This window comes from Neoarius graeffei, chromosome 14, assembly GCF_027579695.1.
Source record: "Neoarius graeffei isolate fNeoGra1 chromosome 14, fNeoGra1.pri, whole genome shotgun sequence".
NCBI lineage: Eukaryota > Metazoa > Chordata > Actinopteri > Siluriformes > Ariidae > Neoarius > Neoarius graeffei.
This window is the reverse complement of record NC_083582.1, coordinates 32419585-32442472: the sequence shown is the minus strand read 5'-3', so window position 1 is coordinate 32442472 and position 22888 is coordinate 32419585. Positions and strand designations below refer to the sequence as shown.

General features: G+C 42.2%; 1 protein-coding gene across 9 annotated transcripts in view; it reads right to left on the bottom strand.

Moving 5' to 3' along the window:
- Positions 1-22888, bottom strand: part of plce1 (phospholipase C, epsilon 1) — a 207175-nt gene that overhangs the window by 161687 nt on the left and 22600 nt on the right. Inside the window, exon 1 of one of the 9 annotated variants that reach the window (XM_060939542.1) lies at positions 2547-2622. The exons of the other annotated variants lie outside the window; for them this stretch is intronic. The gene's annotated coding sequence lies outside the window, so the exon portion shown is untranslated. Of the gene's footprint in view, positions 1-2546; positions 2623-22888 lie in introns of those variants that run through there. 9 annotated transcript variants of the gene reach the window in all.

Genomic DNA, 22888 nt, shown 5'->3' with positions numbered 1-22888 from the left:
TTGTGAGGTCGTTCACATTAACAAATATACGCGACTTGTATGTGATCCTCAGTATGAACGAAAAGCGACCTAAAAGTGTTTCACATGCGCATTGCAGGATACGACGACGTCACACGCAATGAGCATGGCCAGTGTTTACGGAAGTAACCTAAAGTTTCCTGTGTACCGGTTGCGGTATGACTCATCCAATCTAGCTTGAATAGCTGCATCCCCCCAAATGGAAATCAGCTCCCTAACCTCTGCGTCCTTCCACTGAGAAGATTCAGAACCTTCACAGCCCGAAGCGTCCCTCGCATTGATGTCATGCGCCATGTTGTTGTAACTTTTTTTGAGAGACCCGCCGCCTACTTCAGCGCAGAAAAGTGACGTTTGTGGCTTGTTGATGACGTGTAAGTCGGATGAATGCGATCTGGCGGTTCAGACTGAAGTCGCATATGAAAAGATCGGATAGGAATCGGAATTAGGACCACATATCCAAACGGCCTGGGTCGGATTTGAAAAAATCGGATCTGTGTCGTTCATATTGTCAATAAAAGATCGGATACAGGTCACATATGGGCGAAAAAAAAAAAATCGGATTTGAGTCACTTCAGCCTGCAGTGTGAACGTAGTGTAAATCTCCTGAAAGAAGCTTCTGCCCTACTTTCTTGTCCAGTGCACCTGATGCAAAGGCCAGCGCACTACTGAGAGCTAACCCTTGCGAGATGAATATTTGGGACCGGCACCGACTTGACGGTCCCAAACCGCCTATTCACGATAACAGCAAGTGCTTCTTAATGATATCGAGACGCAAAAACCTAAAAAAATGCCCATGCGTCACTGTGAGCAGAGTCAACCAGCAGCTCCTGCTGACAAGAGTAACAATACAAGGGCTCGTTCCCACGATTCAGACGAGGTCACTAGGGGACTTGAAACTGGTCAGTGAACAGAACATGCAACGATGATCGCCGAGAGTGTGGCCCGTTTCTTTCTGTGTCAGACTTTGACAACAAGGTGATAAAGACTTGTCATGCTCGACCCCTCAAGTCATAAAATACAGTGCGACTGAAAGGTATTTACAAAGCATAGGCACTGATACGAGCTTACAAAAACACCCTTCATACATATTTCTTATATCAGCATGGAAGCACAATGTTTTCCCCAAGGGTCAGTTGTAACATTAGAAATTCTACTTGGAAAAATTAACTGGGGATGGACAGGACGGGACGGGGGGGATAGATAGATAGATAAATAAATAAAATAAATAAATAAATAGGCAACATTTCTTAAATAAACAGTTCATATAAAAAATAAAAATAAAAAAAGCTTTACTCACGAATAGCCCAAACAGATTTAGTCATTTGTCAGGAAAATCATCTGCGGATCCGACCCAAAACCTTTTCAACAAAACACTGGTGAATATCCGACGGCTTTAAATTACATAAAACGGTCACATGCACGATTAACTGCTGCAGCAGAGAAGGAAAGGTTCAGAGCTGATGCTTAGAGAGAGCTGCTTTGGAGAGAAACACACACACACGTTCCTAATCTGTTGAATTTCACATGGGGCCGTTTCACTCGAGCATACATATCCACATTCATAGTCCGGCTTGGAAACTGAAACTAAAGGAAGACTCCGTGAGCGAGCGAGCGAGCGAGCGAGTATGCACATCGTGTTTATAATGCTCACACTCGAAAAAGTCAAGAAGGCCATGGGAAAAAACAAAACAAAAAACAGTGCTGCAGGAGAGTGCGGGAAAGCTGCAGCGAGTTTAGTTCGGACGAGTCAGAGGGTGGAACACGGAGCCAAGAGTGACGGCGCTATTAGAGGAGAAAACGTCGGGGCAAGTGCAGGAGACGGCACAAAAATACTGCTCTCTCATGATCTCTCACGCTTCTCCTCACTCCTTTAGACAGAAAAACTCTAATGTGGATCTACTAGGACGCTAATCATCATTGTTTCGATATACTATATGAAGCCAGCAGGACTTTCTGGAAAGAGATCTTTTCAGAAGGCACCTTTAATAGGAGCTTTAAATTTAAAAATGTGACAAGAACATTCTGCGCAAGTCTTGCCCAACTCGTGTCACATCGTCAAGCTTTGACTGTTGATCAAAGAAAAAATTCAGAGATCCGGCATCCAGATTCATTTCACGACAAATGTGCAGGATGGAGACACACCTGAGCTGGACCACGTCGCCAGTAAACACTTGTGCAAACCTGACGGACCCTGAGGTCACTCACTGGTCAGGTCCTGCCAAGAACAGACAACTATCTGATGTTCTAAAAAAATATCAGACACATAGGACACTGATAGACAAGCGAAAAGTAAGAAAATAGCATTTCAGGAAAAAAAAAATTACTTCTTTTTATAAAAAACAGAAACTAGGACTGCCTATACTATATCCCGTAGATGATCAAGCTAATATATAGTATACAACTTGCAGGAAAGGAGGAGACTCTGGTAAAATATCTGCTTCATTCATAAATCAACAAATCAGGAGAAAAATACCTCAAATCTCTGGTAAGGGCAAAGCAAAGCAAAGGTTCAAAATTGCATTACTTACTATAGTTGGCCATTGATATGCAGGCAATTTAAAAAAAAAAAAAAAAAATAGGGCAGTAAATATCACACCATAAAGCCCAGTAGTGTCGTCTTAGTGTTCCTCCTCTAGGAGTGAAAATACGTCAATTGCAGAGTCCAGGAGAGTGAAGACTTGGGGGAGGAGGGACTTAGGGGAGCTCTTTAGTCTAGCTTTTGGGCGGGTTCCCCTTATTTGGCTATGAGGCAATCATACAAGGAAGATTTAATCTTGCTCAAGAGTAATCTCTAGATGGCCGTTGAAATTCTGGCCTCGCTGTGGCCTTTTTCGCTTTCATATCCATCTGAAGTTATCAGCGACTAGCTGTAAACTTGAGTCATGACGCTGACAAAATCAGCCACGAGAACTTTCCTTAAAATATGGAAGACGCGTCCCAACAGCGCTCCGAACAACAGTGTCCAACAATCAGGATTCAGAAGAAGACCGAGCGCTGGGAATAAACCATTCTTCTGATGTGCCTTTTAATTGGCTGCCTTTTAAACGTGGACGTTAATGCTTGCTTCATGACGGCTTAATTTGAGGATTAGATGAGTGAGAATTATAGCTGAGCACTGGGGCGTGATCCACGTCGTTAGAAATGTCAATCTTTGCTCTTGTCATTCATGCTGGTCATAAGGGACCCGACAAGAGGAAAACCATCACTTGTACATGAATACTCAGTGTTACAACACGATACTTAATGTCTGCATTTGCTAGTCATATATATATATATATATATATATATATATATATATATATATATATAAAATTAAATGAGAAATACTATTATGAATTTTTTTTAAATTCAAGAGATCTCATCTCTCATCTCATTATCTGTAGCCGCTTTATCCTGTTCTACAGGGTCGCAGGCAAGCTGGAGCCTATCCCAGCTGACTACGGGCGAAAGGCGGGGTACACCCTGGACAAGTCGCCAGGTCATCACAGGGCTGACACATAGGCCAAGTTTACATTAGACCGTATCTGTCTCGTTTTCTTCGCGGATGCACTGTCCGTTTACATTAAACCGCCTGGAAACGGGAATCCGCCAGGGTCCACGTATTCAATCCAGATCGTGTGTGGTCCGGTGCTGTGTAAACATTGAGAATACGTGGATACGCTGTGCTGAGCTCTAGCTGGCGTCGTCATTGGACGACGTCACTGTGACATCCACCTTCCTGATTTGCTGGCGTTGGTCATGTGACGCGACTGCTGAAAAACGGCGCGGACTTCCGCCTTGTATCACCTTTCATTAAAGAGTATAAAAGTATGAAAATACTGCAAATACTGATGCAAATACTGCCCATTGTGTAGTTATGATTGTCTTTAGGCTTGCCATCCTTCCACTTGCAAGTGGTAAGTGATATGCGCTGGGATCACACACACAGCGGTTCAGTCCCGAATCACTGCTCGTGCACTTCACTTGCGCGTTCTGTGAGCTGCGCAGGGCCGGAGTGCGCACCCTCCAGAGGGCACTCGCTGTTCAGGGCGGAGTGATTTGGAGCGCAGGATGCCTGCGGAGCCGAGCGTATCCGTGTATTGGTGTTGCTGTGTGCACGCGAATCGTGTATTGGCATTGCTGTGTGCACGCTAATCGTTTTAAAAACGTTAATCTGATGATCCGCTGATACGGTCTAATGTAAACCCCACCATAGACACAGACAACCATTCACACTCACATTCACACCTACGGTCAATTTAGAGTCACCAGTTAACCTAACCTGCATGTCTTTGGACTGTGGAAGAAACCGGAGCACCTGGAGGAAACCCACGCGGACACGGGGAGAACATGCAAACTCCACACAGAAAGGCCCTCGCCGGCCACGGGGCTCGAACCCGGACCTTCTTGCTGTGAGGCGACAGCGCTAACCACTACACCACCGTGCCGCCCTAATTCAAGAGATATCAACTTTAATTGAAAACAGGAAGGGGCAAAAAAAAAAAAAACCATCATATCATGTGTTCATTGCTGATTGAACATCTATACAAGGAAAAAGAACTACAGGCACTAGTCCTTGGAGCTCCTCATCTCATCTCATTATCTCTAGCCGCTTTATCCTGTTCTACAGGGTCACAGGCAAGCTGGAGCCTATCCCAGGTGACTACGGGTGAAAGGCGGGGTACACCCTGGACAAGTCGCCAGGTCATCGCAGGGCTGACACATAGACACAGACAACCATTCACACTCACATTCACACCTACGGTCAATTTAGAGTCACCAGTTAACCTAACCTGCATGTCTTTGGACTGTGGGGGAAACCGGAGCACCCGGAGGAAACCCACGCGGACACGGGGAGAACATGCAAACTCCGCACAGAAAGGCCCTCGCCGGCCATGGGGCTCGAACCCGGACCTTCTTGCTGTGAGGCGACAGCGCTAACCACTACACCACCGTGCCGCCCTAATTCAAGAGATATCAACTTTAATTGAAAACAGGAAGGGGCAAAAAAAAAAACCCCCATCATATCATGTGTTCATTGCTGATTGAACATCTATACAAGGAAAAAGAACTACAGGCACTAGTCCTTGGAGCTCCTAATCTGCACGCCTCAAACATTCTTCTTGTATACTTCAAACAGGAAGGAAGCTATTGAAGAAAAACCATTTCGGACAGTTGTCCCTGACCCCGACCCCTTTTTGGATCAGTTCCAACATCGAAAATCAGTTCAGCTTCTGGTTACGGTGAGAACTCTAGCTAAATCCAACAAACGTTAAACTGGTCGTTCTTGAGATATGGTGTTCTTTCAAGAAGTTCTTCGACAACAAAAACAAAAACAATGCCTTCACCGCCTAGTGGCAGAAGCATAAAAATATCCGAGTTTACTATTCATGACTTGCTACAGCTTTACATAAAATCCTACTTGCTGAAAAACAATATCAAAAGACGGTAACGCAGTGATGCCACCGCCGCCTCCCAGCTGCTTCCATCCTCGGGACAAGTTACTGTCTGTGTGGAGCTTTGCATGCTCTTTCCATGCCCATAAATCTTTATGCAATGCCGTGTGGGACCTGAAAACCTCCAAACCTTCCATGAAAACATCCATCATCTCATCAACTACGAGACCTGTGTAGTAAAGTACAAGTAAAAAAAGGTATTACTCAGAGAATATAGATAAAGGGCCATAAAGTGCACGTTATTTCCCTGCTCTGCAACTGTGCTCATTCTGATACTGTGATCTTGTACCACACTGCCTCCTAGTGGGAGGGTCGAGAACTCGAGCCGAAATGTACCAGAGCATGATGTTCTTGACCTCTTGGTTAAAAAGAGCACAGTGCGTCTGCCATCTTTTATACCTTATATCTAATGGACGAAAAAATAAATAAAATTAAATAAAATAAAAACCCAGCAGCTAAACATAGATCTTATTAACCAATTTTAATAAGATTTTAAAGTGGTTTCTTTTCCCTGTTCACAATTTCTCTCTCTCTTTTTTTTTTTTTGGTTTAACTGAGAAAATGAAAGGAAGCATTGGCATTAAATCAACACTAATCATACTTTTTTTTTTATTATTCCATTTCTAACTGTTGTGTATCTGACATCTCATCTCATTATCTCTAGCCGCTTTATCCTGTTCTACAGGGTCGCAGGCAAGCTGGAGCCTATCCCAGCTGACTACGGGCGAAAGGCGGGGTACACCCTGGACAAGTCGCCAGGTCATCACAGGGCTGACACAGACACAGACAACCATTCACACTCACATTCACACCTACGGTCAATTTAGAGTCACCAGTTAACCTAACCTGCATGTCTTTGGACTGTGGGGGAAACCGGAGCACCCGGAGGAAACCCACGCGGACACGGGGAGAACATGCAAACTCCACACAGAAAGGCCCTCGCCTGCCACGGGGCTCGAACCCGGACCTTCTTGCTGTGAGGCGACAGCGCTAACCACTACACCACCGTGCCGCCTGTGTATCTGACATTTTACCTAAAAAAAATAATAATAAATCGTGTTTTTCAAACTTTCCTACCAATAAACAGAATAGTGGCTCTACAAGAATCTCTTACAAATTAGTACAAGACAATAAACCTTAAGACAGCAGTGCAAATAGCACGTTACTATACTCCCCGCCCCCCAAAAAACCTAAACAAACAAACAAACAAACCACACACACACACCAGTATAAATTAATTATTCTTAACACTGCCTACCTTATACAGCCCAATGAATACAGCAACACATAACGATGATGGGAGAAAATTCAAGAGCTGAAAGGAGTGATGAAACACATTTTTCAGAAATGATAACGCAAGTTGTACTGAATGTACTTTCATAAGAATGAGCCAAATCCTGTTGCTTATTCACGAACAAAACATAACTGGTATTTCCTGGTTGTGGTGTGAAAGGTTAAGATACCTGGTTTTACCTGGCACATTATACCACGACCACTTAGACAGCCATTTACTACAAAAAAATAAAAAAAATACTATATCCTTAAAAGGGGCCGGCTCATCCTTCCCAGAATCCTCTGCGCCAAGTAGCGAGTCGCCATTTTTGATGATAGAATTATTCCAAAAACAATCCAGCACCATCTTAGGCCACAGATCTTAACTTAGAATGTGAAATTGAAGGTATTTTATCAAAAGTAAACTCTTTCGACCGACTCATTTAGTTTTCGTACGGTTATTCCTTTGGAATGGACTCGAACCGACCTTGGCCATCTCGTAGGCAGCCAGGAAGGAAGAAAGCCATATTTTGTTCAAAGCTTCCACATGTGACAAATGGATGAAGAAAATCTTCAAGATGGATTTCAAAGGAAGTTAATTTGTGGAGGTTTTTGCTGCACAGACAACCAACAAGTAGCAGTCACATGAACCGTAGGTGCTAAAGAAGGCAACTGGACTTGTTTGAAATTCTTGAAGACGTTTCACCTCGAGGTGAAACGTCTTCAAGAATTTCAAACAAGTCCAGTTGCGTTCTTTAGCACCTACGGTTCATGATGACCTGGATGACTGAGAACCTTCCCAGACGTGGCAGTCACATGCTTTCAAAACAAAAAGAATTAATTGGTCCAATCCCACAGAAGAGCTCCTGTAGCACAAACTGCTGAAAAAGTTCATGCTGACACCTTTCGGTTTTATCCAGCATGAACTTTTTTAGCAGTATGTGCTACAGTAGCTCTTCTGTGGGATTGGACCATATGTTCTAGCCTTCGTGCCCCATGCGAATCAACAAGCCTTCGACACCCATGACCCTGTTGCCGGCTCACCAGTTGTCCTTCCCTAGACCACTTCTGTTCGGTACTAACCACTGCATACCGGGAACACCCCACAAGATGTGCCATTTTGGAGACGCTCAGACCCAGTCATCTAGCCATCACAATTATCCCTTATCAAAGTCACTCAGATCCTTACCCTTGCCCATTTTTCCTGTTTCCAACACAACTGACTGTTCTCTTGCTGCCTAATATATCCCACCCCTTGACAGATGCCATAGTAATGAGATAATCAAATGTTATTCACATCACCTGTCAGCGTTTTTAATGTTATAGCTGATCGGTGTATGTTCCAGATGTTATTTCATAGTTGTGATGTCTTCAGTATTGTTCTACAATGTAGAAAATAGCCAAATACAGAAAAACTTATAAATGAGGGTCATTCCATGTCAAATCACCCCCAAAAAATGACATTTTAAACCCCACCTCCTCCAAATTCAATGAAAATTGGTTTATAGGTAAATCCTAGCCAGAAAAGCCAAATTTTGAGGTTTTCTTCGTTGGCGGCGACTTCATCTTGTGTGACATGAAAGACAGAGAACATGTTAACCACGTGGTAAGCATATAATGTGTGAACTGTGTTGAATTGTGTGTACGGATGTACATAGAATATACAGGAGTAGGACTTTTAGCTGTGGTAATGCACATTTCAAACTGATGCTGCTTCAAAATGAAAAATATTACCTCTCCAGTTTCTTCATATGTTGTAGGCAACATGTTGGGCTACAATTTTCAGGAAAAGTCGTCGCGGGGTCATTTGTCCCAAATTGTCAATTTCAAGGTCAAAATATAGGTCAAAAGGTCATGATGAGATATATCACATAAAAGATAAAACTAATGATGTATTTAGATTCCTTATGATCTCCCCTTCACAAATTTACTTTATTTTTGAAAATCGGACCACTGGTTGCCGAGATACAGCACTTTGAAATTTGGCGGCCACGCCCTTTTTCGCAAAAAAGTGAAAAAAAGAAATGGCGATATCTCAAAAACCGTTGGTCCGATTTTGCTAAAATTTGGCTTTTCTGGCTAGGATTTACCTATAAACCAATTTTCATTGAATTTGGAGGAGGTAGGGTTTAACTCATTGGGTGATCTGACATGGAATGACCCATGAGTAGGTGGGTCCGAACTTTTGACTGGTACTCTAAAGTAACTCAAAAAGCATCATCCTCCAATCGCAGATATATTGTGCATGTGATGATCATAGTAACTAACCTTATTACATTCAGGAAATGTACTCATGACTGAGAAGTGTTTTCTCTGATCTATTCTCAACTTCATGACAGCTTCCTGTAAGATTTTGGTTTCTTCCCCCCCCAAAGCTGAACAAGCATTGCATTTCTCCTTCTCACAGACAACAATCTTAATTTTGTTTCCGACATAAAAAGTTTTTCATATTTCTTCAATGCGTCATATTAAGCCTATATTCCGTTAGTCTTCTGTTGCAAACCAGAGTTCTTTCTGTCAGTCAGTGTTGTACAGCTGAGATAGACAGACAAATTCATTCATTTTCATGAACTGATTTACCCTGGTCAGGGTTGCAGTGGATCCCGAGCCTATCCCTAAGCACAAGGTGGGGAAAATTCACCCCACATAGAACATTAATGCATTGCAAGTCACCATCCATGCACTCATTCACACCTGCGGTAACTTAACACAACCAGTCCACCTTGCTGTACGTTTTTGAATAGTGGGAGGAAACTGGAGAACCCACAGGAAACCCAGGTGGGGAGAACAGAGATTTGGGCTCAGGACTGAACCAGAGGTTCTGGAGCTGTGATGCGATGCCACTCTACAGTTGCCGTCCAAAAAAAAAACTAAACATATTTTAGAATATTGCCATCTTGTATGGGATTTAAAGGAGAACTGAAGTAATTTCTATTAGCAACTAATTGCAATTCAATATTATACTTATTGGCCTGTTCGGTTTTTAGCCATGTTGAATTTAGTTCGTTTGGTCCATGGCAGGCGTCGCTTATCCGCGCGATCATCTCGAGACTTGTGCGAGACTTCAAAACGTGAAGTGTCAGCACCGCCATTTTGAAAACTGTTTTCCAAACGAAGTATTGCACAAAAACTAGTTTAAATGACGATTACTGCCTACTGTTCTCAACCTTTCCTGATTGCTACCAAAACAAACAAAACTTCTGGCTTGATTACGTGAGCATTCAAAAGAGGGCGTGCGCGTCTTTTGGCAACGTTGGCAGGTCGCTTTGATTTCCGCTGCAAGTTTTACTTCCGTCCTACAATGTCTCGCACAGGTCTCAACGAATCTCGTTTACGGCCATTGCTTTGACATATGGACCGATATATTACAGAGCATATTTCAAACACTCATAACTTGCTATAGCAGCGACAAAATAGCGATCAAAAATGCACTCTTATATTTAATAAAATGAGAAATAGAATTTTGATTTTAAAAAAATTTGCCTTCAGTTCTCCTTTAAACATAGTTATCTATTATGTCTCATTCGGAGATGTGTACACATTTGCACGGATTCTTTCCATTAAGGATGTGTCTTTATCTCATCATTCCTTATTCTGGGTGCAGCAGAAGCTGCAAAAGTGTTGAGAAAACACTAGACATGACACCGGAAATGCTCGACGTCCTTCACGCCAAAGGAATCTGGAAAATTTCCAACTGTGTAAACAGATTTGGAATACTAACCGTACTTAAGAAGCTTTTTAGAGAGTGGGAGAGACTAATGTGTAACTTGCGATCAGAAGGGGGCAGAACTGAGCAGCATTTGCCACCATTTATGGTTTATTCATTTATTTACTATGCAGTTCGCTCCATAATGTGAATGCCAAGTCAAGTAAAATAAGCTGAGAATCTAAGAAGCCAAACAATTCATTAAAGTAATCTGGTTAAATGTGCATATGGGAAGATTAAGCTGTTCAAACGGATCACGGTATGTTTTTAGGGGTATAGAAACTTGAATATAAACTAGCACACACCTTCATATGCTGGTAATATTAGTTATCCTAAAACGGTGTTAAATTAATTTACACAATTGCATAAAACGTGTAAATATATGCATGTTCCCTTATAGTACTAGTGCATCTCAAACTATTTAGAATATTATGAAAGAGTTCAGTATTCCTGTGATGACCTGGCAACTTGTCCAGGGTGTACCCCGCCTTTCGCCCGTAGTCAGCTGAGATAGGCTCCGGCTTGCCTGCGACCCTGTAGAACAGGATAAAGCGGCTAGAGATAATGAGATGAGAATGAGAGGAGTTCAGTATTTTCCATCAGTTATTTAAGAAAGTGAGAATTTAATACATTCTAGACTCCTCACATGTAAACTAAAATTTTTCAAGCATTTTTCGAATTTAATTTTGATAATTATGGCCTACAGTATAAAAGTTTAAAACGATCTCAAAATATGAGGATTTCATTTTGAGTAAAAAACAGGATAAATACAGTGCATCTCTCGGTCTAGTTCAGTACAAGCAACCACAAATCATATGGAAGACTGCTGACTCAACAATTGTCCAGAAGACAATCAATCAATCAATCAATCAATCAATCAATCAATCAATCAATCAATCAATCAATCAATCAATCAATATCGACACCCTCCACAAAAGAGGGTAAGGCACAGAAGGTCATTGCCGAAGAGGCTGGCTGGAAAAGGTGCACAAGCAACAGGGACAAGCGTAGCCTTGAGAGGATTGTCAAGAAAAGTTGATTCAAGAACTTCGGAGAGCTTCACAAGGAGTGGACTGAGGCTGGTGTCAGTGCATCAAGAGCCATCACATAAGACATCTTCAGGAAAGGGGCTACAACTGTCACATTCCTAATATCAAGCCACTCCTGAACCAGAGACAACATCAGAAGCGTCTTACCTGGGCTAAGGAGAGAAAGAACTGGACTGTTGCTCAGTGGTCCAAAGTCCTCTTTTCAGATGAAAGTCAGTTTTGCATTTCATCTGGAAATCAAGGTCCTAGAGTCTGCAGGAAGAGTGGGGAGGCACAGAATCCAAGGAGTTTGAAGTCCAGTGTGAAGTTTCTGAAGTCTGTGATGATTTTGGGGTGCCATGTCATCTGCTGGGTGTTGGTCCACTGTGTTTTATCAAGTCCAAAAAGTCAATGCAACCATCTCCCAGGAGATTTTAAAGCACTTCATGCTTTTGTCTGCTGACAAGCTTTATGGAGATGCCGATTTCCTTTTCCAGCAGGACTTGGCACCTGAACACAGTGCCAAAACTATGACTAAATGCTTTGCTGGCCAGGATATTACTGTGCTTGATTGGCCAGCCAACTCGCCTGACCTGAACCCCACAGAGAATCTACAGGGTATTGTCAAGAGGAAGATGAAACACCCGACCCAAAAATACAGACGAGCTGAAAGCCGCCATCAAAGCAACCTGGACTTCAATCACACCTCAGCAGTGCCACAGACTGATCACCTCCATGCCACGCCGCACTGATGCAGTAATTCATGGCAAAGGAGCCCCAACCAAGTATTGAGAGTATAAATGAACACTTTTTTTTTTTCAGAAGTTGGACATTTCTATACTGTAAATCCTTTTTTGACTGATCTTTGGAAATTTTCTAATAATCTGAGATACTGGATTTCTGATTTTCATGAGCTATCAGGCATAATCATCAAAATTAAAACTAAAAAAAAAGGCTTGAAATGTTTCACTTTACGTGTAATGAATATAGAATATATGAAAGTTGACATTTTTTAATTAAATTATGAACATAAAATAAGTTTTTCATGATATTCTCATTGTTTGAGGTGCATTAGTGTATATAAGCATTTGGAACATCCACTGGTTTCACTCCAGCCTCAAAACCATTGTTTACACAGCCGATGAAGGACGCGTGTTGTTTCCGTTCCAATGTCTGGCTATTAGACAAGAAATTTGTTTAGAAAAGGTTTGACAGTCATAATAGTACATATTAAATATCAATTCTGAAGGATTAAATTGTGATTTTTTATTATGGTAATTCATAATACATTTTTTTGCCCAAGCCTAAATATACAGCAGTATGTCTGGGACTAAAACTCAATCCGTCATCTCTTATTTTAGTTGTTGCTCTCATGTTAATTAAACTCAAACTAATCTCATCTGTGTTGTGGGATCGAGACCCATAGACATTAGCAGACTCTGTTGCATGACTGATCATCATGGGCCAGTGGCTGGTTAATTAGATTATGTTTATACGGCTTTGTAATATGGCTGCTTGTATAGCGTCCTTATATATCTAGGACAAGCAGGAACAAGCAGTTGTATAATGATGACTAACTCCATTATAACCCACAGCAATAAGTGGATTTTGTGTGTGTGTGTGTGTGTGTGTGTGTGTGTGTGTGTGTATTTTATAGATATATTTTTTTAAATCTACTTCTGTATCATGGTCTACCTTTCATCTATTGATCCTTGTTAATAAAATATAAAGCTTTTGCCAAATCACATATCCCAAAAACCATTCAGTCAGTAGATTAGACAAAATAAGCCCATACTAAGATAAGCTACCACAAACAGACCCCAAAATCAGTCACAAAGAACCGTTACACTCTACAAGATCTAAACATACAGGCTTCCGTTCTGCGCTACGATTCCATGTCTACATCTGTACACACACACACACACACTTTATATAAGTGCCCATTTCAAAACCATGGGCGTGAACATGGAGTTGGACGCTCCTTTGCGGTTATAATAACCTCCACTCTCCTGGGAAGCTCTTCCAATAGAATTTTGAGTGCTGCTTTCAAGCGAGGAGGCCTGAGGTGCGTTCAGCATTCCATCATCTCAAAGGTGTTCAGTAGGGTTGAAGAACTTGAGCCCTGACCTCCACGCCAATCTTGGCAAATCGTGTCTTCCTGGATCTCACTTTGTGCACAGGGGCTTTGTCGTGCTGGAACAGGTTTGGGCCTTGGCGTTCCAGAGAAAAGAAATCTTAATTCTACAGCATAAAAAGACTTCCTATACAATTTTGCGGTAACAGTTTGGGGAAGAACCACATATGGGTTTGATGGTTAGGTGTCCACAAACATCTGCATTCTACAGTATTTTATATCAGCTGCCTTGCAGTTTAAAATCAATGATAGTTAAAAGATCAATTTAAAAAAAAAAAAAAACCCCGTTCAGTTCTGGCTGCCAAATTATCCAAACTTTAACCCTCTACTGCATTAATTGTTACCTATACATTAAAACTAAATGTGTTTTTCTTACAACCCCGATTCCAAAAAAGTTGGGACAAAGTACAAATTGTAAATAAAAACGGAATGCAATGATGTGGAAGTTTCAAAATTCCATATTTTATTCAGAATAGAACATAGATGACATATCAAATGTTTAAACTGAGAAAATGTATCATTTAAAGAGAAAAATTAGGTGATTTTAAAATTTCATGACAACACCACATCTCAAAAAAGTTGGGACAAGACCATGTTTACCACTGTGAGACATCCCCTTTTCTCTTTACAACAGTCTGTAAACGTCTGGGGACTGAGGAGACAAGTTGCTCAAGTTTAGGGATAGGAATGTTAACCCATTCTTGTCTAATGTAGGATTCTAGTTGCTCAACTGTCTTAGGTCTTTTTTGTCGTATCTTCCATTTTATGATGCGCCAAATGTTTTCTATGGGTGAAAGATCTGGACTGCAGGCTGGCCAGTTCAGTACCCGGACCCTTCTTCTACGCAGCCATGATGCTGTAATTGATGCAGTATGTGGTTTGGCATTGTCATGTTGGAAAATGCAAGGTCTTCCCTGAAAGAGACGTCGTCTGGATGGGAGCATATGTTGCTCTAGAACCTGGATATACCTTTCAGCATTGATGGTGTCTTTCCAGATGTGCAAGCTGCCCATGCCACACGCACTAATGCAACCCCATACCATCAGAGATGCAGGCTTCTGAACTGAGCGCTGATAACAACTTGGGTCGTCCTTCTCCTCTTTAGTCCGAATGACACGGCGTCCCTGATTTCCATAAAGAACTTCAAATTTTGATTCGTCTGACCACAGAACAGTTTTCCACTTTGCCACAGTCCATTTTAAATGAGCCTTGGCCCAGAGAAGACGTCTGCGCTTCTGGATCGTGTTTAGATACGGTTGCTTCTTTGAACTATAGAGTTTTAGCTGGCAACGGCGGATGGCACGGTGAATTGTGTTCACAGATAATGTTCTCTGGAAATATTCCTGAGCCCATTTTGTGATTTCCAATACAGAAGCATGCCTGTATGCGATGCAGTGCCGTCTAAGGGCCCAAAGATCACGGGCACCCAGTATGGTTTTCCGGCCTTGACCCTTACACACAGATTCTTCCAGATTCTCTGAATCTTTTGATGATATTATGCACTGTAGATGATGATATGTTCAAACTCTTTGCAATTTTACACTGTCGAACTCCTTTCGGATATTGCTCCACTATTTGTCGGCGCAGAATTAGGGGGATTGGTGATCCTCTTCCCATCTTTACTTCTGAGAGCTGCAGCCACTCCAAGATGCTCTTTTTATACCCAGTCATGTTAATGACCTATTGCCAATTGACCTAATGAGTTGCAATTTGGTCCTCCAGCTGTTCCTTTTTTGTACCTTTAACTTTTCCAGCCTCTTATTGCCCCTGTCCCAACTTTTTTGAGATGTGTTGCTGTCATGAAATTTCAAATCACCAATGTTTGGCATGAAATTTCAAAATGTCTCACTTTTGACATTTGATATGTTGTCTATGTTCTATTGTGAATACAATATCAGTTTTTGAGATTTGTAAATTATTGCATTCCATTTTTATTTACAATTTGTACTTTGTCCCAACTTTTTTGGAATCGGGGTTGTACTTAATATGGCTTAAATAAGGGAAAATTTGATTTTTTTTTGTATGGGGGGGGGGGGTAGTTGGTAACTTGTTGCCATATGGCAACAATGTGCAATGGTGGAAAGTGCGTCAAGCATCGGCTGGAAACAGAAGCGCTACCAGCATTTCCTGGTCATGTAACCAGACAATTACATTTCATAGCAAATGAAGAGTCTCCCTTTTCACAAATAAATAGTACAACATGAGGTCTTCTGGTACTGCCCTTCAGAAAAATGAGAAATGAATTAATTGTTGCCATATGGCAACACCATGCAGTACACAGTTAACAGAACTCATCCCGTCATGATACTGTGTGATTGGGTGTGTACGTACAATGTTCATTTAAATGTTCCCAAAATACAGACTTTAACTGCCATATTAAAATATCGAAGATGTTCTTGTTGCTTATCCACACTTGCATTTACTGTAATGTCTACTGTATGTTTTGAGTGCTTTTGTAAGTATTCTCAGTTTGCGTAATTGTTGTACATTAGCTCAGAGTTCACGTTTGATTAATTCACTACAACTAATCTTAGAATAGTGATTCTGAACCCTGCACCACATGTTTTACTGTTACGCTGCTTTAAAACACACCCATAATGACTCAGAAATGACATCATTGAGATGATTAATTGGATTTTTTTTTTTTGGGGGGGGGGGGGGGGGGGGGATATATATATCACACGTTGGGCAGGGATATCAGGGTTAGGAACCAATGACCCGGTCCTATGGCTTAAAAATGGAGGACCTTTTTTTTTTTTTTTAATATAAATACTGTAGATTATATTTATACTGTTTATTTATACTGTTTATATTGTTTGTCTGAGTGTTTAGTCTATGTCTAGTTCTTATCTAGAGTGTGTATACTGTTTATATTGTTTGTTTTTTCAATTATTCTATTTTTATTTTTTATTTATTGCATTGCCTGTTTGCACCGTGGGTCAGCGAGGACTGAAATTTCATCTGTGCTGTATGTCGAGCATGTATAGCATATCTGACAATAAAGTTGACTTGACTAGATGTAAAAATGGATAGATTTACATAACCACACTGTAAAGGAGACATGCAAACAAACAAACACTACAAACAACAAATGCAACTACAATGCATTTAAATAGGACTGGCCATATCTTGGGAGGGACAATATGGTGAAGCATCCATGATCTCACACTCAGGCATTTTTTATTTAGTCATTCCCAGTAATCGCGTTATCCTGGTTAGGGTTGCACTTATCCTAAGAGCGCTGGGCAGGAGACAGAAATACCCTAAATGGGACTAAATCACGTATATAAATTATATATGCTGTATTCAACATTGCTGAAAGCTTGATTCCGATTGGTCAGAAGGTGCTGATTAATTTTCTAAAACAGGACAGCTGGCTGCAAAGTGACTCAGAAATTATATTAAACACTCTCAGTCTTGCGTTATCGTTTCCGTAATAACATACGGTGCCTTGTAAAAGTATTCATCCCCCTTGGTGTTTGTCCTGTTTTGTCGCATTACAAGCTGGAATTAAAATGGATTTTTGGAGGGTTAGCACCATTTGATTTACACGACAAGCCTACCACTTTAAAGATGCAAATAGTTTTTTTTTTTTTTAAATTATGACACAAACAATAAGATGAAAAAAACAGAAATCTGAAGTGTGCATAGGTTTTCACCCCCTTTCGTATGAAACCCCTAAATAAGAGCTGGTCCAACCAATTCACTTCAACAATCCATCCATTATCTGTAGTTGCTTATCCTGTTCTACAGGGTCGCAGGCAAGCTGGAGCCTATCCCAGCTGATTATGGGCGAAAGGCGGGGTACACTCATAGTTGCCAGGTTGTCTCTGTGTCAGCCCTGCAATAAACAATCATTCACACCTACGGTCAATTTAGAGTCACCAGTTAACCTAACCTGCATGTCTTTGGACTGTGGGGGAAACCGGAGCACCCGGAGGAAACCCACACGGACACGGGGAGAACATGCAAACTCCGCACAGAAAGGCCCTCGCCGGCCCCGGGGCTCGAACCCAGGACCTTCTTGCTGTGAGGCGACAGCGCTAACCACTACACCACCGTGCCGCCCCCAACTCACTTCATAAGTCACATAATTAGTTGATTAAGATCCACCTGTGTGCAATCAAAGTGTCACGTGATCTGTCACATGTCGTCTGTATAAATCAACCTGTTCTGGAAGGACCCTGACTCTGCTACACTACTAAGCAAGCAACATGAAAACCAAGGAGCACTCCAGACAGGTCAAAGTTGTGGAGAAGTACAGATCAGGGTTGAGTTATATTTAAAAAAAAAAAAAAATCCCAAACTTTGAATATCCCACAGAGCACCATTAAATCCATTATAGCAAAATGGAAAGAATAGGTCACCACTACAAACTTGACAAGAGAAGGCCACCCACCAAAACTCACAGACCGGGCAAGGAGGGCATTAATCAGAGATGCAACAAAGACACCAAAGAGAACACTGAAGGAGCTGCAAAGATCTACAGCGGAGATGGGAGTATCTGTCCATAGGGCCACTTTAAGCCGTACACTCCATAGAGCAGGGCTTTATGGAAGTGTGGCCAGAAAAAAAAAAAAAAAAGGATCACGTTTGGAGTTTGCCCAACAGCATGTGGCAGACTCCCCAAACACATGGAAGATGATTCTCTGGTCAAATGAGACACAAATTGAACTTTTTGGCCATCATGGGAAATGCCATGTGTGGCGCAAACCCAACACCCTGAGAACACCATTCCTACAGTGAAGCATGGTGGTGGCAGCATCATGCTGTGGGGATGTTTTTCATCTGCAGGGACAGGAAAGCTGGTCAGGACTGAAGGAAAGATGGATGGCACTAAATACAGGGCAATTCTGGAGGAAAATCTGTTGGAGTCAGCCAGAGGTTTGAGACTGGGACGAAGGTTCACATTCCAGCAGGACAATGACCCTAAACATACTGCTAAAGCTACACTGGAGTGGTTTAAAGGGAAACATTTAAATGTCTTGGAATGGCCTAATCAAAGCCCAGACCTCAATCCAATTTTGAAGATTGCTGTACACCAACGCAACCCATCTAACTTGAAGGAGTTGGAGCAGTTTTGCCTTGAGGAATGGGCAAAAATCCCAGTGGCGAGATGTGCTAAGCTAATAGAGACATACCCCAAGAGACTTGCAGCTGTAGTTGTAGCAAAATGTGGCTCTACAAAGTATTGACTTGGGGGGAGGGGAATACTTATGCACACTCCAGATTTCTGTTTTTCCATCTTAATTATTGTCACAATCTAAAAATAAATAAATAAATAAATAACCCAGTGTGCACCTTTAAAGTGTTAAGCATGTTGTGTAAATCAAATGGTGCTAACCCTCCAAAAATCCATTTTAATTCCAGCTTGTAATGCGACAAAACAGGACAAACACCAAGGGGGATGAATACTTTTGCAAGGCACTGTATACACGGATCCACTATATTATAAAGGAAGTGCCGTAGAAATAGATTTAAAAATGTGTGTAATCAGAGAAAGCTTCAGCACATCAATAAAGAAACCTTAATCAGTACGTCTTCAATTACAAAACATAACGAGACAGTATTATAATCTATGAATAAACTTGTTTATTCATAAACTTTTCAAAGTCATTATTACTCAACCCACAGTAATGTTTTTAGATAGATTTACATTTCTTAAAAGGTAGACTGCCTTTCAGATTTTTCAAGTGTAGGTCATAAAAAGAATTTTCCCCAAGACCCATTTATTTTTGTTTAATGGACTGAAAGCTACTGAATTCCAATCACAGGCTTCCAATTTTATTAGTTTTTTTAAAAACAGAACCATTAATGAATTTAGGGCCACGTGGCCCTAAATTCTCCGCTATTATTTCCTGCATTCACGTATTCAAGATACGACGTCATGCATGACGTGGTGGGCTTTCCCCGTTCGCGCAAGGCATTGTGGGATACAAATTTGAAACAGGAGAGAAAAATGGAGGACGCGAGCGTGCGAATGAAACGTGAAAGACTGACTACAGTACCGGAAAGCGAGAAAAGACGTTATGTTGCGAAGGAAAGGAAACGCAGGACCAAACTGACAAATATCAGCGGTCAGCGAGCACCTCGGTGTAATCAGCTATTCGTTTAGCGACAGAATGATGGAACGGTCAGTGCACGGTCAAAGGTAAACCTGCGCATGCACACACGGATTTCCTCCGATTGCTTGACTGCGTGAAGTGAGCGATTTCATGCACATTATTTGCTCGGGAATCCCCTCAAATTAAATAACTTCCCAGCCACAGAATGGCCTCGTTTGTTTTTTTTTAGCTATTCCAGAAATAAACATGCATCACAATGACCAAATTTCAGAGGGAACTAAATTTCCCCTATTTTATGAAATTGAAAGGCCGTCTAGCTTTAAAGCTAGGGTAGGGAATTTATTTTCGAAGAATTTTGTCACATTTCTTGAAATTCTCTTTACATTTCCAAAATAAGGGCGGCACGGTGGTGTAGTGGTTAGCGCTGTCGCCTCACAGCAAGAAGGTCCGGGTTCGAGCCCCGTGGCCGGCGAGGGCCTTTCTGTGCGGAGTTTGCATGTTCTCCCCGTGTCCGCGTGGGTTTCCTCCGGGTGCTCCGGTTTCCCCCACAGTCCAAAGACATGCAGGTTAGGTTAACTGGTGACTCTAAATTGGCCGTAGGTGTGAATGTGAGTGTGAATGGTTGTCTGTGTCTATGTGTCAGCCCTGTGATGACCTGGCGACTTGTCCAGGGTGTACCCCGCCTTTCGCCCGTAGTCAGCTGGGATAGGCTCCAGCTCGCCTGCGACCCTGTAGAACAGGATAAAGCGGCTACAGATAATGAGATGAGATGAATAATAATATAATTAATATCTGCCCTGCGATGAGCTGGCAACTTGTACAGGGTGTACCCTGCCTCTCGCCCATGGTCAGCTGGGATAGGCTCCAGCTTGCCCCCCGCAACCCCACACGGGATAAGCAGTTCCAGATAAAACAAACAAATATATCTCCTCTCTAATGACTTCATTTGGTCCAATTTCGTGAAACTCCAACCCTAGCTTTAAACAAAATGCAGCTCTACATGAAAATCAGTAAAATAATACCCAACTAAATGAGTAAGACAAATCAGCACCAAGTTTGAGGTCATTCAGTCTGTAATTTACCCATCTTACTGGAAGGCCCATCACTTTCAAAAAAAAAACAAAACCCGGTAACGAAAGATCTCTGGCTGTACCTTCCGAGTGACGGACTTCTGCTGACCCCTAATGCCGGACCACTTCAAGCAACAAGGCTCCATTACTCATCCAAAAACAAACCATTTGATCTTAACACGAGAACTGTGGATTTTTTTTTTGATTGACTGCTTTTGAATAAATAATGATCATGGAAAAAAAAAAAATCAGAAACTTTTGTAACTCCATCAGTCTTAATATGCAGTACATGGAGCACTATAAATAAAGTACCTTGAAGAAACAGATTAAGAAATATAGTTGAAATGTTGGTTGGATGTAGACCTGTTGATCAGAGTCGATTAAAACGGCTAATTTTCTCTTCGTCAGTGGTCTAACGTAGCAAAACGGCGTAAACTGCTGTAACCCCCAAACTGTTTGCTTTCCATGACACATGGACACGCGTGCACACACACACACACCCCAGACAGATTACTTCTGGGAATGCTCCATCCCTCAAGGGAGTTCAGCAGGGATGTTGACCTGAACTCTTTCCACTTTCCCAGGATCCAAGACACAATCATTCTCACACACCATGCTCAGTGAGCAGTGAAATATCAAAGAGAGAAAAACATAGTTTCCGTCACTGCAATGCATTTCTACCTCACTCCATTAGCCATCTGTGGCCAGAAACTATTAAAGAGGGTCTGAAGTGCATTCGGCTGACTACAAAGCCAATAAACAAATCAGGATATTCAATATTCCCATATGGTGGCATCATGTTTATGCAAACGTCTGAAAGACTCGCTGATTTTGGTTTGGCTGTTGAGGACATTATTGTCTTTTCCAGAAGGTTTTGTGAAAAGCAGCCAGCTCGGCACATTCCTCAACGTTCACCGGCCTACACAACAATGCTCATTAGATAACACAGTGTCTGAGGAACTGTTGATTTTAACCAGCTATTCCCATCAGCCCACGCTCTTCATACGTCCGTACTGCCCTTGAGCTAACACGCTTGATTTGCTTCATCGGCTAATTATTAAGCTTCGTGAGAGCTGGAGAAAACCGGCTGAACGAAGATAAATGCCATGTCAATAAAGTAGTAACGCTTTACACAAAAGCAGCTTCGCTCTGGTCAAAAATGTTTAACATGTCACGAGAGGACAATTTTAAGTCTGTTCCTGATGGTAGTAAAATAGAAAACAGGCTTTGACATACCTGGTCGAGCCAATCAACGTCTCGAGAAGCATCTGGAGATCAAATCCAGATGTGTTAGACGAGGTTTGGAACCACAAACGTGGAGGATGGTACACTCCCACGAGAAGGCCTGGGTCATCCTTGGCGGTCCTGTTTTCTATTTTAACGTTAAAGGTTCTCCTTTCGGGGCGGCACGGTGGTGTAGTGGTTAGCGCTGTCGCCTCACAGCAAGAAGGTCCAGGTTCGAGCCCCGGGGCCGGCGAGGGCCTTTCTGTGCGGAGTTTGCATGTTCTCCCCGTGTCCGCGTGGGTTTTCTCCGGGTGCTCCGGTTTCCCCCACAGTCCAAAGACATGCAGGTTAGGTTAACTGGTGACTCTAAATTGACCGTAGGTGTGAATGTGAGTGTGAATGGTTGTCTGTGTCTATGTGTCAGCCCTGCGATGACCTGGCGACTTGTCCAGGGTGTACCCCGCCTTTCGCCCGTAGTCAGCTGGGATAGGCTCCAGCTTGCCTGCGACCCTGTAGAACAGGATAAAGCGGCTAGAGATAATGAGATGAGGTTCTCCTTTCGTTATGAAATCTACTTGTTCTAACCTGCACCGTCGCTTCTTATGAAGATGCTCAATTCTCATTAGTTGATCCCTTGACAAGAAAGCTCTCAAGCATTGCATCATTACATTGTTCATTCATTCATTCTGCTTTTCTTGCTTGGGGTTAAATTTGGGTCAGTCCAGACTGTGTCCTACACCTAACGAAGTTTCTCCAGACATTCAAAGGCCAACCGTGAGATATAACCTCTGCAGCAGGTCTTTGATCTGCCTTGGGGTCTGCCTCCAGCTCTAGGAAGAACCGACAAGGTGCCATCCTCATAAGGTGTCCGAACCACCTCAAATGGTGTAACGAGTCTACTCGGAGGCTCTCCTTGGCCCAGATCGCCAAGCTTCT